This window comes from Leptidea sinapis, chromosome 35, assembly GCF_905404315.1.
Source record: "Leptidea sinapis chromosome 35, ilLepSina1.1, whole genome shotgun sequence".
Lineage (NCBI taxonomy): Eukaryota > Metazoa > Arthropoda > Insecta > Lepidoptera > Pieridae > Leptidea > Leptidea sinapis.
Genome location: NC_066299.1, coordinates 9,680,411 through 9,703,962, shown reverse-complemented (window position 1 = coordinate 9,703,962; position 23,552 = coordinate 9,680,411). Strand labels below are relative to the sequence as shown.

Sequence of the window (23,552 nt, the reverse complement as noted above, 5' to 3'; positions counted from 1 at the left end):
TATACCTTTTTGTTTGTACAGCATTCAGATATAATTTACAGTAGCCACCCTTAGTAGTATACTTTTCTTTGTCATCGAAATACCTACTCGGAACATATCTTGTATAGTTAAAGTATGTATATACCTAGGTTGCAATATCACACTTAGTACTTACAACATCGTGTGGCGTCGTACATTATAGCCTACCATTCAAGTCAATACTACCATTAAACACAAAAAATAAACAGAGGAAGTTGGGGTAAATAGTTTTTCATTGTATAGTAACTACTTAAAGTATGGCAAAAATTTTTTGTAATAGCGTCTGATTTGTTTATAAAATATTTTATTGTTTTGACGAATGTATTAGCTTACGTTTGAAATGTGATTTACTTATCCTTATTTTTAACCGACTTCAAAAAAGGAGGAGATTCTCAATTCGTCGTTTTTTTTTATGGTTGTTACCTCAAAACAAGATAGGTTTGTTACTACATACATAGTTATAAATGAGATGTGCTTGAGTCGTGACGTGGCGAGAGGCGAGAGCGGGTTGCGGACGAAGGACACCGATTCCAAAAATAACAATAATCGTAACTAGAATAACATTAATAATTTAGATTGTATAAAATACATTATATCTATTGTTTTGGAATAGTGTTTTTGAAGGCGGTTGTTTTTTTGTTAATTTTCTTTTATTATGAGCCGCGTATTGACACCCTTTCACTGCACAGTAAGTCATTTTTCAATTAAATTTCGCGCGTTGTATATCATTCGATTTAGCCGAAATGAATTCGGCCTTAAAAAGTCGTAATGAAATTGGTTCATTTCACTTAGGCCTAATGGTATAAATAATTGGTAATCAAGCATCTTTATTAAACGCCGACAGCCGTCACAAACGGAACCGCTGCTAATGGCATATTCACACTGCATATTATGTTTTATGTTATGGGCTGGGCTTATCAATTACAATCAGCTGAACGTCCTGCTCGTCTCGTCCCTTCCTGTCATAAAAAAAACTTTTATTTCAGGATTTTTTTGTTAGGTATGTTGGAAATGAAATGAGTTCACATTTTTGAAAAGTTATTGCATACTACATTACATACATTTCAATCTAGGATTATTTGAACTTTTCTTCAGCTGACATAATATAATATGAAATAATTCCAAATTTATTTTCCAAATTCATTTTAGTGGGACGCTCCCGTGCATAGGAAGCCGGCTAGATTATGGGCAACGGCACCTTATTCTGTAGTAATGTGTAAGCATTATTGTTTTTTGGTCTGAAGGGCGCTGTAGCTGGTGTTATTACTGGGCAATTGAGACTTAACATCTTATGTTTCAAGGTGGCGAGCGCAATTATTGTAGTTCTGCTCAGCATTTTTGGGTTTTTGTAACTCTTGCGCGGCACTGCATTGTAATGGGCAGGGCGAATCAATTACACCCCGCTGAACTTAAAGCTCGTCTCGTCCCTTCTTAATATAAAAAATGTATTAGGTACCCAATAAAGATTATTATTATTACAATTCTAATAAGAAATGTTTCTTCACCGTTGACCGAAATTCCTATTAATTATACCGTAGGTAGTATAGGTAGGTTAACTTATTTTGTTTACAAACAACGGCTCCGCCTAATAATGGCGGCCTCTTTAAAAGTTATGGTTGTCTAGGAAAAGAATTTGAGAAATAATATTTTTATTTTGTAGGGACTTTTATTTATTTATTAAACGTCACAATACTATTGCATATGACTCAAATAACGTAGTATTGAAGGGTTGTTATACTGCTACGGTTACGGGGGGTTTAAATGAAACTACCCGTACCGGCATTTAAATGATGTTTATTAACAATAATTAAAATAAAATTTGAGCAAGGGTCGTAGGGTGTATTGTTGGTTGATCTAGTTTGCCCTTTGTAGCTCGGTACTCCCCTGACGTTGAAGACGTCGGTGCAAGCCCCTCAGCTGGATGTTATGACTCGACGTGTCACAGGTGATTTCCGATTCTCGGTGTCCGGGTAACTAATCACCGGAACTTGGTGGAATTATATCCTTTAACGTTCAAAAATCTTATCCTGGAACCCTGTGAATGATGTCCACAGTTAAGACCACATTCTTATGTCTCCGCTGATTGTGAACCACGTGCGTCCGTGTCTATCATTAAGGGTGAAGCCGTAAGCAGGAGGTGTAGTTGTTCACAATCAGAACGTAGTTATAATAATAAAAAAAGAAAGCGAAAGCAAAGAAAGAATAATTAATTTTGAAAAGAAAATTAAATGTTTGCTTAAATACTACATTTTAAAATAACTACTACTAAGTTTTACAATTACCCAAATAATATTAATACGTGTCCAACACTTACCCTATCGGGGTGACGATAATCCTTGAAACTTATTTTTATATTATGTTAAGACTACAGGTGATCAAAAAAATAATATAACTTAGGTATTTTACGGCAAATGTGATAAGTCACTGCACATATAATGACGTGTTGCTATTACCGAGCGCAGCCGTGGTATGGCGATAGCCGGGCGACGGGTGACGCGAGCGAGCCATGCATTTTTTATGAACAGCAAAACACTCGCCTACGCTCGCGCACACGGTTATTTTTATTTCATTATTTTATGTAAAATAATGTATGTAGTGTAGATGTACAATACCACCCTCGCTACGAAAGGATTTTATTATTAAAAAAAAAACCTCTTGAGTAAAAAGTACTAAATTATTTATTTAATCCTATTAATTTTAAATCTTTGATATGCCAGGTACCTAGATTCTTTCCTGACATATCTGCTAAAACATATACTAAGGGAGATTTTTTTTTCTAAAACACGACATTTAATAAATTTTGGTGCTAACTTTTTACTAAAATATTTGTCCTTGTCACTTAAAACGTAAGCTCGTTTCATAACTATATCCCCTACGTTAAATTCAGAGGCTTTCCTACGAAGATTATAATGTGACGAGTTTTTGAGGTGTGCATGCCAGAGTTTTGCCTGAACGACTCCAAATAAGTTGGAAAGGCAAGTCAAATTGTCAGCATACAAATCTCTGGGTAAAAATAAAACTTCGTCTCCCAGGTCGTTATCAACGTAGTGTGTACCACAGGTGACTTACTCTCTTCCGAATACTAAAAATGAAGGGGTAAAACCAGTTGCTTCATTCACCTAATTGTTAATAGCGAACTGTACCTTGGGAATAAAAGTGTCCCAAGTGCGATGGTCATCCTCCACAAATGTAGAAATACAAGTTATAATTGTCCGGTTGTAACGTTCGACATTGTTCACTTGAGGTGTGTATTTAGGGGTATAAAATATATTGGGAATGTTATATTGCTTAAAAAGGGATTCGGTGATTTTACTGATAAACTGACTGCCATTGTCCAAGAAGATGGTTTGAGGGACTCCGTGAACTAAAATAACTGAGTCTTCTAAAATCTTAGTGACAGCAGTAGATGTTGCAGCCCTTAAAGGGAAGATTAAACAAAATTTTGAAAAACAACACGTGACTACTAAAATATAACTATCTTGTTTTCTACTGACAGGTAGAGGACCCATTAGGTCAATAGAAATCATTTGAAATGGTTGGCTACATTGCTTAGGGCGACACATTTCTCCTAATGTTAAATGTTTCTGAGCTTTGTACGAGAGGCACTTAGTACAGGAACCAACGAATTTCACTACATCCTGATGCATGCCTGGCCAGAAATAGCGTAACGCAAGTCGACGGTACGTTTTGAAGACACCAAGATGTCCAGCTTTAGGGTCAGAGTGGTTTTCGTTGATTACCTGTTCTCTTAACTCACTCTGAACTACCTGTTTCCATGAAAATTCTGAAGTTAAATTATGATATTTATCTTTAGAAATCCGAAATAAACTATTATTTTTAATGAAAAAATTAGGTGAATTTCGAGGTTTATTAATGCAATTATTATAAATGTTTTTGTACCAAGAATCTGTGGTTGTGAATAGGATCCTGAAGTATTTATTGCATTGACAGGAACAGCTCTTGAAAGGGCATCTGGGATGACATTGTCGACGCCGCGACGATGCTTAAGTTCAAAGTTAAAAGCGGACAGTCGAACACCCCAGCGAGCTAGCCTACCCTAGGTTATTTAGAGACAGGAACCATTTTAAGGCGCTGTGGTCTGTATAGACAGTGAACGGTCTACCGTTCTCTAAATAACATCTCCAGTGTTCAAGAGCAACTAATACAGCTAAAGTTTCACGCTCTGTAATGCTGTAATTTTTCTCTGCCGCTGACAACGACTTGCTCATATAAGCTATGGGGTGCTCCTTACCGTCTATGGTTTGTGTTAGCATAGCTCCCACACCATATGTACAGCATGCACACTTGACTATTGCTGGAATTGACCTCACTGGGTTGAAGACGAAGAGGGTAGGTAGTTCCCACCCGCCGGAGTAGGTTATCGCAGGCTTTCTTGCTGCCGCACAGGTAGGTCGCCGCAGGGGCAGGGGTTCCTCGTAGTAATAAAACTGCTGGGTACTTCTAGAGAGTTTCCTTTATTCCTTGTTCCTTGTTGTTTCTTGTTCTAGTGGTACTGCGGTACTGGATGACTTTTTCAAATTCAAATTCCAAATTTCTATATTTGATCGTAAAGTATATATACAAAATTACTTAAATCTACTTATTAAAGCAATTTACAATTAAGCCTTATATATGTAGGTATCAGAAAACTTATTTCTACAGCCCTATCTACGTATTGAGGTTTGTTGGGGGGGGGAATCCAGGAAACTGGGAAAACCTGGCTATTTGCTATTGATATAACGTAATATTAATCGTAACCTATCACTTAACCTAACTTAAGACTAATGACTAGAACTTAAAACTAACTTAAAAACTAAGGTAAATAAATACATAGATATGTATACATACATACATAATATATAAATATAAGAGGGGTGTGGGGTGGGGGGGGGGGATCTTGGGAAAGGGAAGGAGGGAGAGGGAATAGGAGGCCAGTTTTCGCCGTTATTTAATTCTTATAACTAAACCAATTTACAATATATTGGTTTTACATTTATTCAGACCTAGCTAGAACTCTGTGTGCGTGAGTGTGTGTTTGTGTATACGCTAGTGTTCTGTGAGCTCTAACCAGTTGTGATGTGGTAATGCATGTTTATAACGTTTTATGCTGAGGCAGTACTCTGTGAGTGACTTACGACTACAAGTCGACCGGAGGGCGGGGTTTATTCCGTCCTTCAGTCGGCGTAGCCCTCTGTAGAAGCTATGAGATATCTCTTGTATGTGTTGTTCTAGTGTTGGGATGTTTTTCTTTACATGAAGTCGTTTAAGATTTGTACGCGGGTGGGTCCGGTAGATGGTTTTAAGGGATCTATTTTGCACAGTTTGTAGTTTACGATAATTGTTTTGATTTGTGTTAATCCATACCGGACTTGCGTATGTCATGACCGGGCGTATGTAGGACTGGTATAGTAGACGCTTGTTACTAGTTGAGAGAGTGGAATTCCTATAGAAAATGGGTCTCAACAGGCTCAAGGCAGTAAGTGCCTTAGAGCGGGCGTAATTAATATGAGGCGTGAAGGAAAGTTTCCGGTCGAGGATAAGTCCTAGGTATTTAGCCTGTGACTGCCATTCGACCGGGTGGTTATTAATATGTGGCTTTAAAGAGATATTGAGTTTACGGGAAGTTTTGTATGAGAAAAGAACCGCCTCGGTCTTTGTGTCATTGATTTTAAGCTTCCACTTAGAGAAGTAGTTGCTTACACAATGTAGGGCTGTATTAAGGTGGGAGACTATAGATTTGATGTTCTTACTGCTGCACAGATAAGCTGTGTCGTCAGCGTACAGGGCGAGGACCGTGTTCGGAGGTTTTGGGATGTCTCTCATATAGAGTAAAAATGCCCTCGGTGAGATGATGGAGCCCTGTGGAACACCTGCTACTACTGGATGTGGGGGGGATAAACTATTTTTGACTCTAACTCTAAGAAATCTATTCGTAAGGAATGATTTTATTATTCTACAATATTCAAAGGGGACTTGTGCTTCGAATAATTTGTGAACTAAGGCATCATGCCAGACGGTATCGAAGGCTTTCTCAAGGTCGAGTAGAACCATACCAGTCTGGTGTCTCAAGTTAAATTGGTGTGTTATATGTTCGACTACGCGCGCCAGTTGGTGAGTAGTCGCGTGTGACCTTCGGAAACCGAATTGTTCCTCAGGTAGGTTTTTTTTTATGGAATAGGAGGACAAACGAGCGTACGGGTCACCTGGTGTTAAGTGATCACCGCCGCCCACACTCTCCTGCAACACCAGAGGAATCACAAGAGCGTTGCCGGCCTTTAAGGAAGGTGTACGCGCTTTTCTTGAAGGTACCCATGTCGTATCGTCCCGGAAACACCGCACAAGGAAGCTCATTCCACAGCTTCGTGGTACGAGGAAGAAAGCTCCTTGAAAACCGCACTGTGGAGGACCGCCACACATCCAGATGTTGGGGATGATATCGTAACTTGTGGCGTGTCGTGCGAAGGTGAAATTCGGCGGCAGGAATCAGGTTGAACAGCTCTTCGGAACACTCCCCGTGATAAATGCTTAAGGTTTAATAAGGTTTGATTCTATAAGTGAGTTTATTCTATTATTAATTAAAATTTCTAATATTTTACTTTGTGTGCAAAGTAAACTAATTGGTCTGTAGTTCGCGGGGGAGGTGGGGTCTTTTCCCGGTTTGTGTATCGCGGTGATTACTGCTATTTTCCAGGACGAGGGAAAATAGGTAAGACGAAGGCACGCATTAAATATATTAACTAAGGTGTCTATTGCTTTTGAAGGGAGGTGTTTTAGAAGTATGTTCTGTATGTCGTCGTGCCCGGGGGCTTTTCGCGGTTTACAGGTTTTTAAAATTAATTTGACTTCGCGAGGTACAACTGGCGTAGGTGCGGTCGGTCCGTTTATTTTGTAAAGGTGGTCTAGAGACCGCGACACCTCGCGTTTGGAGTCGGGGTCGCTCAGATCCACGGTGAGTCTATGCTGTCGCTCAAAGTGTGTACCTAGGGCCTCGGCCTTTTCAGCGTCCGACCGGGCGGGGCCCGAGAGGGTGCTGAAGCAGGGTAGAGGGGTGTGTACGTTTTTAAGGCGTCTCGCGAACTGCCAGAGGGAATTGTCGCGGGTGTCAAGCGATTCGAGCTTTTTGTTCCATTCGTTGGAAGTGAGAGATTTTATTTTAAAAGAAAAAAAAAGGTTTTGAAGTGAATTAATAATCGTGTTAAACCGACGCGTATGAAGTCTCTGTGCGTGATGTCGGTATTGGTTTTTTAGTTTGATAAGTCTTGTTATGTCGCGTGGAAGTTTGTTTGTTTCGGTGTGAACGTCGGGATGTTCGCGTTACGGGCTTTGATTATAGCGTCAGTCAGTGTTTGTATGGCGTTGTCCACTAATTCGGGTCGGTGTAATTTTAAGGAGCCGGGGGAGGGGAGGGCTTCGTTAATATGTTTTTTTATAAGTGTCCCATTTAGCATTACCGTATTTAAAGATAGGTCGCGAGATGCGCGGGATGAGGCTATTAATTTCGAAAATAATGGGACAATGGTCCGAGATAACGTCATAAGTCAGTGGGTCTGTAACGTTTGTGATATTTTTGGCAAGGGTGAGTTGTAATTTAGCGGCAGAGTGCCTAGGGTTGGAGGGGAGGTGGGTCGCTTTGTCCGGAATTAAAATATTATATTCGTGACCTGCAAAGTGATTAAAAAGACGCGATCCATTGGAATTTGCTCGATTGCAATCCCAGTGTCTATGGCGGGCGTTAAAATCTCCGGAACAGATGACGGTGTTGCCGAGAGAGAGAGAGCTTTTGCGATGGCTGTCGTGATTCTACTGTCTTGGTTAGGGCAATAAAAGTTAACTATTGTGATGGGTGTCTGTCCGCGGTGAGACTCTAATCTAATTGCAATTATATCGCATATATCATGCTCCACCGGTAAAAGTGAATGATGCGATATATTTGACTTGACAAAAATTGCGACGCCACCTCGGGCGCGGTTGTCTGTCTGTCCGTCACGTTTGTAGCAGGTGTAACCGGGAATTGAAAAACGTCGTGCGGGAACGAGGTGTGTTTCTTGTATGAGTGTAATGTCGATGTTGTGTGTACCTAGGAAATGTATGAGTTCTCTCTTCCTACTCACAATACCGTTTATGTTAAGCGACGCTACTCGTAGAGGACGAGCAGTGCCAGTCGGGCGAGGGGTCGCCGTCTCTTCATCCATGAATGCTCAGGAACTCAAATACTGTGATGATTTGCTCCTTGTAACTCATGCTGCGGCAGAGCAGAGGCTTCAGCTGACCTGCGATTTTAATTAATTTTATAATTTCATGGGTTGACATTTCTTCAGAGTCTGGCTCTTCGGTTGTTTTAAAGGGGGCTGAGTCTGTCTCGACTCTTTTAAAGCCACCTGGCATAGGGCCAGTGCGCCTAAGGCCTGGGAAGATTTGTCTTCCGGACTGGGTGCCCATGAGGGGCGGCGGTCCGGCAGTGGACCGCGTTGTGGGTGGCTGAAGGCCTGACGGTGATGGGGCGTTCCCTGTCATTACTGAGTTCCACCCGCGGCCGTTCGCCATGTTCGATTTGAACAGGCGGGGCTGGGGTGGTGCGCTTTGGCGGGTCTGGAAACGCTCCTGGCGCTCCTTGACGGCCGCAAGGTAGATGCGGCGTTGGGGGCACTGGCGGTACGAGGCCGCGTGCTCTCTGTCGCAGTTGCAGCACCGGACTGGAGCCTCCTCCTTCCGGTCGCACTCCGCTGTGAGGTGGGCTCCCGTGCACTTGACGCAGCGGGCGGCCCGGTTGCAGTTCCGTTCTGCATGTCCGAATGTCTGGCACCTGGAACACATGGTGCCGTATTTATTATTGGATTTATATTAATAGATTCGCACCGATTGGTGACAAATATATTTAATTTTCCTGAAGGCACCGATATCAGTGCTCTTCGGGAGCGTCACTTGGTACCTTGGTACCAGTGCATCGCCCTTGAAGGCGACAACTTTGGTGGGTTTGAACCCCAGTTCCAGGAGTGCACTACCTAGCTCCTCTGCGGAGCTGTAGTACAGACCTTGGACGACAGAGATGTGAGCTCTGTCGTCCTTGTCAGTGTATGTGTGGAACTGCAAACCTTCCACACCTTTGAGCGCTGCAAGGGCCGATTCTTTATCGGCCTTAGTCTTGCAGGACAGCTGTGCCATATGTGGCTGGATATTAAAATTAAAATTTTTAATGCCCGCGGCGAGAAGCGCCCCTCGGCACCTTTCAAAATCAAAGTTCTCCTTGGAGATAATAATTGGAGTCGGCCTCGCCTGTGAGGGCTTGGCCGTTACCTTGGCTCCCGGTGTCTCCTGTACCGGGAGCGGCTTAAATACGTTGGCCGTCACCAACGGCTTAGGGCGTCCGTTGTCCGGGCGCGGCTTGGCCGCACGCCGCCACGTCACGGCGATCCAGTCCGGCAGGCCGCCGTGCAGCCGCTGGCCGGACTCCTGCTCCGGCGGCGAGGCCGGGCTGTCCATATCCATCTCGGCGATCACCTTCGCCGCGGGTTGCTAACCGGGGCTAGGGCAGCCCCTCTTCATGTCCTGCGACACAGAGTACAACACACTAATTAATCAACTGCTTCGAAACCGTAAAAAGCGCGCCAAAGAGGCGCGTGTAATTAATAATTCTCGGAATTGCGATAATAAGTTCCACAAAAACCAGCGCGCAAACACGTCTCGTCCGTTCAAGCGCAGGTAGCGGAATCCTGTATGACTTTTCTTTTTTTTTTTTTTTTTTAAGGGAATGGGCTACCCTCCGGGATAACGACGGGAGGGAGGTGGTGAATGCTCATGCATACCAACGCAGCCTAAGTCTGCGTTGGTTATGTGGGACTCACGTGAAAACCTAGGTGCCTACCCACTAAACACCACCTGCAGTTGACTTTGGGCAGGTGCCCTCTAAGCCTACATCGAAGGCGACCTTCTCATGGGGAGAGAGAGGCGCAAGCGGCACTCCCTATGGAGTTTCCGCTGGGATATTGCACAGAGGGTGCTATCTAATTGGGACTAGTCACATCAGAAGGATGATCACAAAATAGAGGTGAATCTAAATGCGTCTGATTGTCCCCGGATGCCAAGAGGCGTTCCAGGTCAGACGAGAGTTTGTTAGGGGGATCGGAGAGGGCGTGTCTGGGCCTCCTGACTTGATAACGTGAAGGAGGGGAGGCGGTATAATCCGCTGCCTCCTTAATCAGGGGATTTGGGTGATTGTCTGAGGACTTAAAGAAAGTTTCAGACAAGCATTTAAGGTGTTGTTGGATGGTGGGGAGCTCTAAGTCCCGGTGAAGGTCTGCGTTTCTAACACACCAGTGGGCATTGACAGCCTTACGGCAGAAAATGGATTGAACTGTTTGTAGTTTGTCTATAATATTGGGTTTCGCATGAGCGAAAACTGGAGCGGCGTAAGTCATAACCGGTCGAATGCAAACCTTGAAGAGTGTTCGCTTGTTCCTAAAAGACATTTTACTGTGCCTACCTAACATACTGTTTAGGCGGTACAGATAGAAGCGGGCGGTTCCGGTCACCTTCTTGACGTGAGGCCTGAAGGTGAGTTGGGAGTCGAGGGTCACATCCAAGTACTTGGTTGTGGACCTGAAGGGGATAGGGGAGCCTAATAGATGAATGGGTCGATCCCGGCAGAAGCGTCTGCGCTTAAAATCAAAACGGACTGCGGAGCTTTTATCCGGGTTGACCTCAATACGCCATTTCCTAAACCAGTCACCTAGCTCATTAACTGAGCGTTGGAGTCTGGAGAGGACTGAAGATATCTGTTGGGACTGGACGTAGAGAGCGGTATCGTCAGCGAAAAGAGAGAGTTGGACTCCATTTCTAGGGATGGGAATATCGTTGGTATACGATATGTATAGAAGTGGTGAGAGCACTGAGCCCTGTGGTACCCCAGCCGTGAGCAGGCGAGGGGAGGAGAGGACACCTTCGTGTCTGAAACGAAAGGTACGTTTGTGAAGATAAGAAGCTACTATGCGGACTAATCGGGATGGGAGGCCTAGAGCGTGGAGTTTATATATTAGGCCTTCGTGCCAGACTTTGTCAAAAGCCTTGGCGACGTCGAAGAAGACAGCGATTGTCTTCTTACGTTTGGGATAGAACCCGCTGTAGATGTACTCTACAATGCGGTGGACTTGCTAAGGACAAGAGTGTTTAGCACGAAAGCCGAATTGTTGATTTATTATTAAGGGAGGGCCGTCCGTTGGAAAGAGATGTTTTCTCATACGGAACAGAATAACCCGTTCAAAGACTTTCCCCATAGCCTTGAGGAGACTGATGGGGCGATGGTTGGAGGGGATATTGAGGGGTTTTCCTGGTTTAGGGAACTCTATAACTATGGCCTCTTTCCAAGCGGTTGGAAAGAAGCAGTGGTCGAGGCAGGCGTTGAAGAGGAGGACAAGAAAGAAGATCACCTGCTCGGGGAAGTGTTTGAGCGCCAGGTTGGAAATACCGTCGGCTCCTGGAGCTTTGCAAGGTTTTAATCCACGGATGATGGATTTAACCTCCTCTACAGAAGTTGAAATGGGATCGTCGGTGAGAGGCATTGAGTTCAGACGGCTGACCTCATTCTCCACCGACGCTACGTGGAGGGGTTCAAAAGAAGAAGTGCTGGGTGAGCATTGTGAAGCAATGCTTTCAGCAAAACACTCCGCTTTATCCCTGTCCTCGAAAGCTGTACTGCCGTCGGGGCGTATCAAAGGCGGAGTGTGGAATATTGCGTCAGTACGAAGGGCTTTCGCCACTTTGTAATACGCCTGGTGTGAAGGGGATATGTTCTCCATGAGTGAATCCCAATTGGAATTCTTTAATTCGGAGAGACGTAACCTAACTTGGCTCTGGAGGAAGTTAGCGCGTGACCTATAGTTGGGCGTTGGGTACTTGGCGGCTCTTCTGAGAGCTGCATTCTTGGCTCTAATGAGGTTCATGACATCAAGCGGGAGCTTATGGCTGTTAACCTTAACCACCCGCTCGTTGTCATGGAGAGCGGACTGCACTGTTTGAGTAAGTGCTTTTACCGTGATATCAATCTTATCCGTACTATCGAAATAGTTGGACGAGATTGCATACGGTGAATTGTGGGCATCAAAAGTTGATGCAAGAGACTCCCTATAACCCTCCCAGTTGGTGAGGGTTTTAGGGTGTGTGGTGGTAGGGGTGGGGGCATGGGGCCCGAGCTTGAGGGAGACTGGACGATGGTCGGAGCCCAGGTCATCGAGTGGTTCAATCGCCCTTAAATTAAGAGCGACACCCTTGACCAAGGCGATGTCTAAAATATCGGGAGAGTGTGCTACGTTATCCGGGTAGTGTGTTGGAGAGGTAGTCCATAGACCTAATTAGACGGCGGAGCTTGATGCCATTCCCGTTTGTGGATAGGCACTTCCAGTCAGCGTGTTTGGAGTTGAAATCCCCAAACAAGATGACTGGGTCACCTAGAGAGAGGAGAGTCTCAAGGTCGCTCTGGAGAGGGATCTTGAGAGTAGGGAGGTAGATTGAGGCTATGATCAGAGACGGATGACCTGACATGCCCAACTGACAGACGGTCGCTTCCATGTTGGTAAGCACTGGAGTAGCGATTTGCGAGCAATGAAGGGATCTCTTGTAGTAAATGGCTGTGCCTCCGCCACGACGGTCGTCGGCTCTGCCATTGTGTACAAGAGAATAGGAAGGGATCGATAATCCCTTTGAAGCGTCGGGTTTAAGGAATGTTTCTTGGATAAGTAATAGGTCGATGTCCTTATTGCGAACAAATTCCTTAATCTCTGGGAGGTTGGTGCGCAGGCCGCGCGTATTGAATGAGACAAGTGATAAGCCCTGAGGCTTCACTCGCCCCATGTTTTGTGATGAAGCGTTACGCGATTGGGACATTAATACATAGAATTCACCAGGTCTTGGTGCTCTTTCAACGCAATAAGGCGCTCATGTGGAGACCTAGCTGATTTGAATTTGTTGGCGAGAATGTTGAATTCTTTAATATCGAATTCTCCATTCTTCAAGAAACTCAGGGGGTTTTGCACTCCTGAGTCTGGTTGAGTAGGTGTTGCCCATCTGCGGCCACTCGGGGTGACTTGCACGGGGCGGGAATTGACATTGGATGACTGGGAGACCGGGGCTGTTTGTCTCCAAGAAGTGGAGAGTAAAGGCCCGGTTGTCCTGTTCCTCAGTTGAGGGAAGTTCGTGCCAGTGGCCGGAGGTGACCCTGGTTTTGAAGACTGCTTCTTAGCAGGCTTCGATGTTGAGGGACAAGGGGCGCGGGGACATCCGCGGTAGTTCGCGGGATGTCCTTCCTGCCCACAAAGGACGCAAGCGGGAGGAGTCTCCGCATCGCGGGTGCGTTTGCACTCCTTGGTTGTATGAGGCTCTAGGCACTTGACGCACCTAGGCGGGGCTGAGCAGTTTGCAGCTGCGTGGCCATAAAGCTGGCAGCGATGGCACTGCCCTGGGAAGCCCCGTCTGTGTGGAGCTTCAACACGGATGTTTGAGAGCCCACATACGATGAGCTCTCTCTTGAAGATTTCCCTCGACTCGGGGACATTGGTGAGGATAACCAGAGCCAGTGGGTATTTCCTGCCGGATCGGCTGTACATTTTGTGTACAGCCTCGGCCTTGAACCCTTGCTTGGTCAGGTCCTCTAGGATGACCTCACTGGGGAGCTCATACGGGACGCCACGTAGAATGGCTTTCACTTTGCGCTCTTCCGGGAGCGCATAGGTGTGGTAAGCAACACTCTTATGAGTGAGGAGGCGAGTGAGGACTCGGAAGTCCTCCGTAGTCGGGACGACTACGCGGATGGCTTCACCCGTGTTTGTAGCTCGGGTGTATTGCACCTTTTTGTCGGCGCAGAGCTGTGCAACATAAGTCCACTTTGCCTTGTCTCGTATGAAGATAGGCGGTGGGGGCTTATTTGCAGGGAGGACAGGCGTGCAGCGCGTGGCTGGCTTCATAGATGAGGTGACAGAGACCTCGGGCAAGCTAATGTCGAGAGACATTAGAGGGACAGGGGTTGCCGCGGAGAGTACGTTATCCGACGTGGTGGCTGAAGCGCTTGGACTGGCGGTTCTTTCTGGATTGAACCAGTTGGAAAGGTTCACCAGAGGGACATCGGGAGGTGTTGACAACGGAGCCAGTGACGGTTCCGTTGTCAGAGTCCTCAGAGAAGGACTGGACTGGCCGCTTTCGGCCGCAGGAGGCGGAGTCGGAGAACTCCATGTCCTCGGAAGTAGATTTGTGAGCGGAGGGCTCATCGGGGGACGCGGGGGAGTCAGCAAGGGGCTGACTTGGAGTGTTGATCACGAAGGTGACGGTATCGACTAGCGACTGTTTGAATTGGGTATTTGCGGCTTTTACCAAAGCCGCAATCTGGACTGCGAGGGCGCTGCGAAGGTCCGCTGATGGAGCCATACTGATGAAGCCTCCCCGCCGAGGGCAGGGAGCAACGGGGGTTGGAAGAGGCGCGGCTATCCCTAATGGTTATAGCCGCGAACCGTCACCCTTGGGAAAGCCCAAGTACAATGGGATCGGGTCGTCCGGTTTCTCTCAGGTCAGGAGGCCTGAGAAACGCACCGGGTCAACGTTAGCCGAGTTAGTTGTCACCGTTAGGTATCCTTCAGCTCAACCGCGATGACACGCAACTCACTTACTACAATAAAAATTGCTGTAAACAAGCTGCGGGCCGGAACGAATTCGACGTAACCAGTCGAACTTGGCGTAGTATACCTCGTACCACACGTAGCGGAGCTGCGTAGCGTAGCACTGGGCGTAGCGTGGCGGCGTAGCGGGGCTTGAGCACAGGCGCGTGTAGTAGTCTGCTCGGCGCGGGGGCCGAGACAAGAATGATGACTTTTAAAAAAATCAAAATCAAATTCAAGATTTCTATATTTGGTATTAAATACATTTTACAAAATTACTTAAATCTACTTATTAAAGCAATTTACAATTAAGCCTTATATATGTAGGTATCAGAAAACTTATTTCTACAACCCTATCTACGTATTGAGGGATAAAACTTTATTATGCTTAAAAACTAATACATGAGGTTTGTGGGGGGGGGAATCCAGGAAACTGGGAAAACCTGGCTATTTGCTATTGATATAACGTAATATTAATCGTAACCTATCACTTAACCTAACTTAAGACTAATGACTAGAACTTAAAACTAACTTAAAAACTAAGGTAAATAAATACATAGATATGTATACATACATATATAACATAAATATAAGAGGGGGGGGGGGAGGGGGGGGATCTTGGGAAAGGGAAGGAGGGAGAGGGAATAGGACCCAATGATGACTTTTCTCGGTTCTATGGCGTTTTATAGCAATCTCGCCCGAGCGTCCGGCTCTGATTGACTGCCTCGCCGCGCTTCGAACGATTAACCAATCAGAGAAAGCGTCATCCCCCGCATACCTCACAATGTTTTATTGTTTACGTTATTTATCTATTTACATTTATAAACTTAATTATAATATTTATCTAATTAAACATTATTTACAGTACTTATGGTCATAACATGATTTTTAGGTGTATATACTAATTAGTAACTCTATCGTACACGGGTATTATTATTATTTCAAGTATTCTATCATTCTATTCCTAGTATTATTATCTAATAGTGGTTTGAACCTTTATTTAACAATTATATTTACTATATAAACACTATAAAACCTTTAGAGAACGATAAAGTAATTTCTATCGCTGTATAAAGTAAATTTAACAATTATAATTCTAATGGTTGTTATGCAGCAACAAGTAAGAACTGTAATTTATACAATACAAACAGGAATCTATGTAAAACAATTGAAATCATAAGATCATGTTAAAATTAACAACTAATAATAATAATAATAGCTACAATACTGAAAACGTGAGCGGACATACTACTTGGGCTCAAATACGGGTGGGTATCGTTAGTATCCAGCCAATACGGAGCTTACTTTTCTATTACGATATGTGATGCTGACTCACGCGCTCGAAAGTAAATATGATTATTATATTGACGAGACGTTGTTCTGCACATTTCTCCCGCCGTGCGACCGCGTTGCATCACTCCGGGTGCTGGGACGACGCGGACGTCTCGATTGGCTGGATCACCATCTTCTTCACCGGCCGTCGCAGGACGCCACCTCTGGTAGCCACGTCGACCGTGCGCACGATGCCGTCGGGACCAGGATACGTCGAGATGATTCTTCCCCGTATCCATACATTTCGGGGATGGTTGGAGTCGATCAGATGCACGAGGTCGCCGATCTTGACACTGATTCCTTTCCCATGGGGCTCTCGACGATGTTGTAGCTCCAGCAGGTACTCGCGAACCCATCTCGACCAGAAAATGTTCGCCAACCGCTGAGCTGCGCGCCAGTGGGTCTTTGATGACAAATCCTTATCATGAAATGTTCCTGGTGTCTGTACTTGCCCGGATCCACCCAGCAAAAATGGTTGGGTGTTAAGGGTTCCGGATCTTCATCGCTGACTGAGATGTGAGTCAGCGGTCTGCTATTCACTGTATACTCGACTTCGGCCAGTAGTGTCGAGAGAACCTCTTCAGTGGGATATCGTTCGAGAAGTGTAGCCCGGAGCGCTGTCTTCACGGAGAGCACCATCCGTTCCCAGTCGCCACCCATAAAAGGCGCTCCCGGAGGAATGAATCTCCATGAGATTGTTCTCTTGGCGGCTTCCTCTATTGTTGCTTTGTCGATGGCGTTTCGCAGTTCCCTGTCGGCGCCTTTCATATTAGTCCCATTATCAGACCAGATCTCGCTAGAGCGCCCACGACGTGCTATCATTCGTCGAAGCGCCATTATTGCTGAGTCTGTGCTAAGTGATGCTGCTATTTCCACGCATATTGCCCTGGTGGTGAGGCATGTGAAGATGGCAACGTATCGCTTTTGATGGCTTCGTCCAACTCTGACTGTCAAGGGTCCGAAGTAATCCACTCCTGTGAACGTAAAAGGTCGTTTGTTGTGAGCTAAACGACATGATGGCAAATCTCCTATTCTAGGCTGTGGCGGCGCTTGATTCTTCATACGGCAGTACAGACATTGTCGTAACAATGCGCGTGTTACTGGACGGAGACGCAGAATCCAATAATGCTGTCGGCACTCGTTCACTGTGGCTTCTACTCCGCTGTGATGTCTCTGTCGACGTTGAGACTGGATCCACAGATTGACGCTTGAGTGGCTGCCGTCTAAAACCATTGGACGCTTCAGCTGGTCTGGAACGTTCTCAATCGCTAAGATACGACTTCTGAGTCTCAAGATTTATTTATTTATTTAAACTAGGTCCACCAACACAGAATACACAAGACAATTCATAAGATTGTAACATAAATTTCAAAAATCGTGTTCCTGCAATTACAGGTGAACACATCATGCACATTAACATACAAACAATTTAGTTGTTAATTAAAAAAAGTAAATTGAAGTCCTATAACGCTAACATGTTAAAACATATAAAAAGATAAATTAATTCTACAAATCATTACAAGCTAAAATACAGTCACTTCAATATAATCACTAAAATACTATAGTATAGGTACAATATATCTTGTCTATGCATTTTTTATTATAAATTAGGTCATTACATTTTACTAATCAGAGTGTCAGGTTTCTCTTAAATTGTGCTACTGTATCTCCAAAAACATCTATAGATCGCTTGTTTGAAATTATAGTGTTGTATTGACGCAGCAGCCTATTCAGTGGGGAGTTAAATCCGAGATTAGAGTTTGCTCGATCAGGTATAAACGGTTTATATTTTGCCAGTTGAGGTGCTCTAGTTGGCATGTGAATATTTATTTTGCTCAATAGCTGCGGGCAATCCAACATCCCATTAATGATTTTATATAAAAATATCTGTTCATGGATTTGCCTACGATCCTCCAAGGATATCATTTTATAATTTGCTAGCCTGCTACTATAGCTGTCGAGATGTCTCGTTTTTAGGCGAAAGCTAATAATTTTTAGAAATTTTTTTTGGATACTCTCAACGCGTTGTATATATTTGTTATAATAAGGGTTCCAAACAACAGAACAATACTCAAGACAACTTCTCACCAGCGCATTATATAGTACAATCATTGTTTCAGAATTTTTAAATTCCTTGGTATTCCGCAGAACAAACCCGAGCATTTTAAAAGCCTTGGAAGTAATGTTATTAATGTGTTGGTCAAATCTTAGGTTGCTATCCAAAATCACTCCAAGATCCCGAATCTGCTCAACTTGCTTAAGAGGTGTATCATTTATTTTGTATACTATATCTTTACAGCTATTTAGCCTTTTTCTGGAAAATCTCACATGAAAACATTTCTCAGCATTTAATACCATAAGGTTGCATTTACACCAGTAAGCTAATCTATTTAAATCCTCCTGAAGCTTTTCAGAGTCGCTTATAGAATTCACACATCTGGCAATTTTTAAATCGTCCGCAAATAAATAACATTCTGAATAATGGATATTTGTACATAGGTCATTAATAAACAAATTAAATAAAATAGGACCGAGATTGTTGTACCTTGTAGTACACCAGTTGTCATTGAATATGTGAATGATTTGAATCCATTTACTGCCACTATACCAGATCTATTTGCAAGGTATGAACTGAACCATCTAAGAGGGCTATTTCCGATTCTCGACGCAGCAAGTTTTTCGGTTAAGATTGAATGGTTAACTCGATCGAACGCCTTGCTGAAATCAGTGTATATGACGTCCACAGAAGATCTAGAGTCTACGGTTTTAGAAATGCTTTCAACAAAAGATACCAAATTAGTAGCGGTAGACTTATTCGCTAAGAAACCGTGCTGATGAGTAGTTATAATATGTCTTAAATGCCATGTGAGTACTTTGCAAACTAATTTTTCAAATACCTTGCCTAATATCGGTAATATTGAGATTGGCCTATAGTTACTTACTATTTCCCTGCCACCTGATTTGTAGATTGGTACTACGCGGGCTTGCTTCCATCGTAACCGCAAGTTAAGGATTTATTATAGATCTTTTCCAGTGGATATGATAAGGGTTCTGCACACTTGACAATGAATAATGCTGGTATGTTATCACAGCCTGCTCCTTTGTATATATTTAATCCCTTTAAAAGTTTAGTGATATCTTCACGGGAAATTTCACATGATAATAAAGTATTACAATTAACTGCATTGTCCCGCCTAGGATAACTATGAGTAGCAACATGCTTATATATTGAGGAGAAGTTGGAAGCAAACAAATCACAGATTGCTTTACCATTACCAAGCTGATTTATCATTCAAAAACATATCGCTGGGATACGCATTTTTATTTTTATTTCTAGTTTTGACGTGTGACCAAAAGATTTTTGGATTGTACTTCAAAGATTCCTCAAGCCTTACTATGTATGATTTGTAACAGATATTCTGAAGCTTAGAGCAACGATTTTTTAATAAATTAAATGTGATTTTATCGAGTGGATTTTTGTATTTTTTAAATTTAAGATGCCAGGTATACTTCTCTTTTAATAGCCGTATTAAGTCTTTAGAAAACCAAGGCGGAATCTTTTTATAACATGATCTTGACATTGGGACATATTGACGTATCAGATTGTCTACTATACCATAGAAAATATCTAGCATTTCATCCACTGATAAATTACCACTAAATTTGTTATTCCAATCTATCATATTAAGTTCATTAATAATTCTTATATAATCTGCTTTAAAAAAATTCGGTCTAGTATGTACTGGTGCTGACACTCTTTCTCTTGAAATTTTAATGGAAAACTCTAATGGCGGATGGAACGGATCAATATTGGTTAAAACATTGGGGTTATCAGACATGTCGCTAGTAGATACGTTGCTCAATACGAGATCTAAGATTCTTGACTTACTGTTGACAATATTATTACATTGCTTAAGGTCATGCAAGTGCGCAAAGTCGAGTAACATATTGCACAGAATTGAGCTTGAAAAAGGGGTCGATAAATTGTCATTCCATTTTATTCCACTTAAGTTAAAGTCCCCTAATATTAACTTATGCTTAGCATCATCAAGCGATTTATTCGCATTTGTAATAAAATGGTCCAGAATTTGACTTTGAACTGGCGGTGGCAAGTAAACTGCACAAATTAAAAGTTGTTCTTTTTTTCTATTAGAATAATGAAATAAATTTTACAGTACCGTCAATATTTCTCCACGTTAGTATGTTTCTAATAAAGTTTTGCTATATTTACGTTGTGTATTTAAATTTTACAATTGTTATTACAGTAATTGTAGTTGATTGTTATGAAGTATGATCGTTTTAAATCTACTTTATTTATACTAATTTAACCCCTTAACTATATTTACACTTTAACTTCACACAGGCGATGTTGATATTGAGTTTTAAAAAATTGATTTCTTTGTAGAAATATTATTTGATTTTAAACTTTATATACACTATATTATGTTTAGATAACACTATTATTAGGAATTAGCACTATACTCTAGCGAATTATAGTATTTTACTGTTCAAACACCACTGATTTCAATTTTTATTATTATTTATATGCGGAGCACTTGTTTACGTAACGACGCTAGCGCCAAATCGTTATTCCTTCGGTGTATTCCACACTCAATTGATGAAGGCGACTCGCTTTCTTGACTGGTTTTTCATCTTTTAAATTTTCTATTTCTTCATGGAAGCAATCTTCTTGTGTCGACCTCATGAGTAATGTTTCCGCCCTTTTCAGTAGTTCTGCAGATACAGGAAGAGCCTTCAGTGATTGATTTTTAAAATTCTTGCCTTTGACTGGTGTCTTAGGATGTACGTTTCTATCGTTTCTGGTCTGTCTCCAATCTGGATCGGTAGATTTATTCCTCCTTTGACGTCTATAGTTCACCTTCTCGGATTTTGCTCTGCACAACTCGATGAATTGTAGAACTCTCGCTGTTGTATATCGTGACCTAACTCAATTTGAGAAAATTGTTACGTCCGGTAAGCCTTCACTGAGCCGTTGTTGACTATGAATCGTCACATGAAGGATTTTTTCTTCACCAGTGGGTTCAACATAATTCTGTACTGATGCTGCTGTTTCTATTGGCCAAGTGTCTTCGTTTCCGTACAGGAACTCTGGCCCTATATACCACCGTTGGTTTTTGTCGAAACTCGTTGAGACGTCTCTGGTGGCATCGTCTGCTACATTCAATTTGGTTGGTACCCATCGCCATTCATTTACCGATGAATTGTCTTCTATTGCGGCCAAGCGGTGAGCCACGTAAGGTTGAAGGAGCGTGAACCGGTCTTTATCCAGGTTAAGACTGTCTTACTGTCGGTCCAGAATGTCCTTGAGGCTGGTTTTCTTTGGTGTTCCTCTGTTACAGCTTCTGCTAGGCGTGTCCCCATCACTGCTGCTTGGAGCTCTAATCTTGGGATTGACGTCAGTTTTAGCGGAGCAACTTTCGCCTTTGCCATTATAAACGATATGCTCACGCTGCCGTCTGGTGCTATCGCTCGCCAGAAAAGGATCGCGGCATATGCCGCCTCGCTTGCATCGGTAAATATGTGAAGTTGAAGATTGGTAGTGTCACTATATTGTAGGTAACACCTAGGTATGGTTACTTCGCTGAGATTCTTGAGATGGTTCATCCATTCTAACCATTGTTCGGCGATGTCTTCTGGAAGTTTTTCATCCCACGATGTACCTCGACGCCACACTTCTTGTAAGATTTGCTTCGCTTTGATTGTTACTGGGGATGCTAAACCAAGTGGATCAAAAAGGGACATCACTATCCTCAGGGCTTCCCTCTTAGTCGGCGTCTTTCCTTTGATGAGTGATGACGGAATTCTCGCGAAGTTCAAGTTAAATGTGAGCTCATCAGTCTTTGGTTTCCATATAAGTCCCAGGACTTGTTTTAACTTCTCTTCACTGCACAGCTCTGACTCCTGCCCGGAGTCTTCTTTACCAAGAGCTTCTAATAATCTTGAAGAGTTGGATCTCCATTGTTTGAGCTCGAAACTAGCTTCACTATGTATGAGGCGTACATCTTTCGTGCAGCGAATGGCGTCTTCTATGCTTTTGAAGCTATCGAGATAGTCGTCGACGTAATGCTTCTCTATAATAGCTGCTACTGCTTCTGGGTGACTGCTTTCGAACCTCTTGGCGTTGATATTCTTCACATAAATTGCTGTGGAAGGGGAACTTGAAGCTCCAAATATTAACGAAGTCATGCGGTATTCTTCCGGTGGCTCGTCATTCCTCCTGTTCTTCCGCCAGAGATATCGGAGAGCGTCTCTGTCTTGAGGTTTAAGCTTCACCTGCATTAACATTTCCTTTATGTCGGCAGTCACGGCAACTGGATGTTGACGAAATCGCATCACAACTCCGGGTAATGATTGCAGCAGATCGGGGCCCTTGAGCAGTAAGTCGTTGAGGGCCACTCCTTTTGTTTTCGCAGCCGCGTCGTGGACCACCCGCAGTTTGTCTGGTTTCATCGCATTGATGACGGCGAAATGTGGCAGATACCATGTTCTATTCGGCGTCTTCTCTACAGTTGCAGGCTCTGCGTATCCCTTTTCTATCAGTGCATCCATTTGCTCATTATATTTTGTCTTCAAATCTTCATCACGATCAAGCCTTTTCTCTATGTTGTGGAGCCGACGAAGCGAATTATCATAGTTTTCTGGCAGCGTGATGTCTTCTCTTCGCCACAGAAGAGCCGTCTCATATCGCTTCTGTTCTTCTTTATGGACTGTATGTTTTTCTAATATGCGCTAGGCTCGCTCTTCTGGGTCCGTTCTGGGTTTCTTGGGGTTGATACAGAGAGCGTCCATCGCGAAGTACTCCTTCATCAGCTTCTCTATGTCATCTGATGATTCCGTGATGTGCGATATGAAGTGGTTGCTCTGTCCTAATGTGCGAGTCTGATTCCCATGTAGGACCCATCCAAGGGGCGTAAGAGATGCTACTGGTTGATCGGCGTTTCCTCTTCGTACCTTTGAAGACAGTAGGAGATGCCAGTTTTCCTGCCCAATCAGAACTTGAGGTTTCGCGTTAGCGTATGTGAGCTGTCTCCCTATATTTCGCAGGTGACTACAGGTTTGGAGCTGTTCCACTCATACTCGCTGAAGTGAAACTCTCAGGTTCTTAACTGTTCTTGCACATAACGTTTCTTGTCTATTGTTTGGCCCCTGTATTGTAAAGTTCACTCTTCTTGAATTGAATTCTGACGTCTTCAAAGCATTGATTGACTCTATCCTGAGGGGGTCTATTGGTCCCTCAGCTCCTATGGTGGTTGCTATGTCGTCATCGATGAGTGTGACTGTTGATCCATCATCCAATAGTGCGTAGCTATCTATGGTACCTGCTGGACCCGAAGCACGTACTGGTATGATCTTCAAATATGACTGCTTGGATGTAGCCCACGCTGAGTTGATAGATTCCGTTGGCTTCTCTGATGGCTTCCTTCGGTCGCTGTGTAGTATCTTGTGATGCCTGTATTTGCAGCCGTCGATACCACATGTTCTGGACTGGCAGTGGTGAGTTCTTCCTTTGTAGTGTAGGCATCGGAAGCACAGTCGACGTTCTTT

At 43.6% G+C, this 23,552-nt stretch overlaps 1 long non-coding RNA gene across 1 annotated transcript; it reads right to left on the bottom strand.

Moving 5' to 3' along the window:
- Positions 1-1,794: 1,794 nt before the first annotated feature.
- Positions 1,795-2,482, bottom strand: LOC126975284 (uncharacterized). Its single transcript, XR_007731675.1, has 2 exons — positions 2,333-2,482; positions 1,795-2,053 (listed from the first exon to the last, which is right to left on the bottom strand). It is a non-coding gene; the product is annotated as an uncharacterized LOC126975284 (long non-coding RNA).
- Between the last annotated feature and the right edge of the window lie 21,070 nt (positions 2,483-23,552).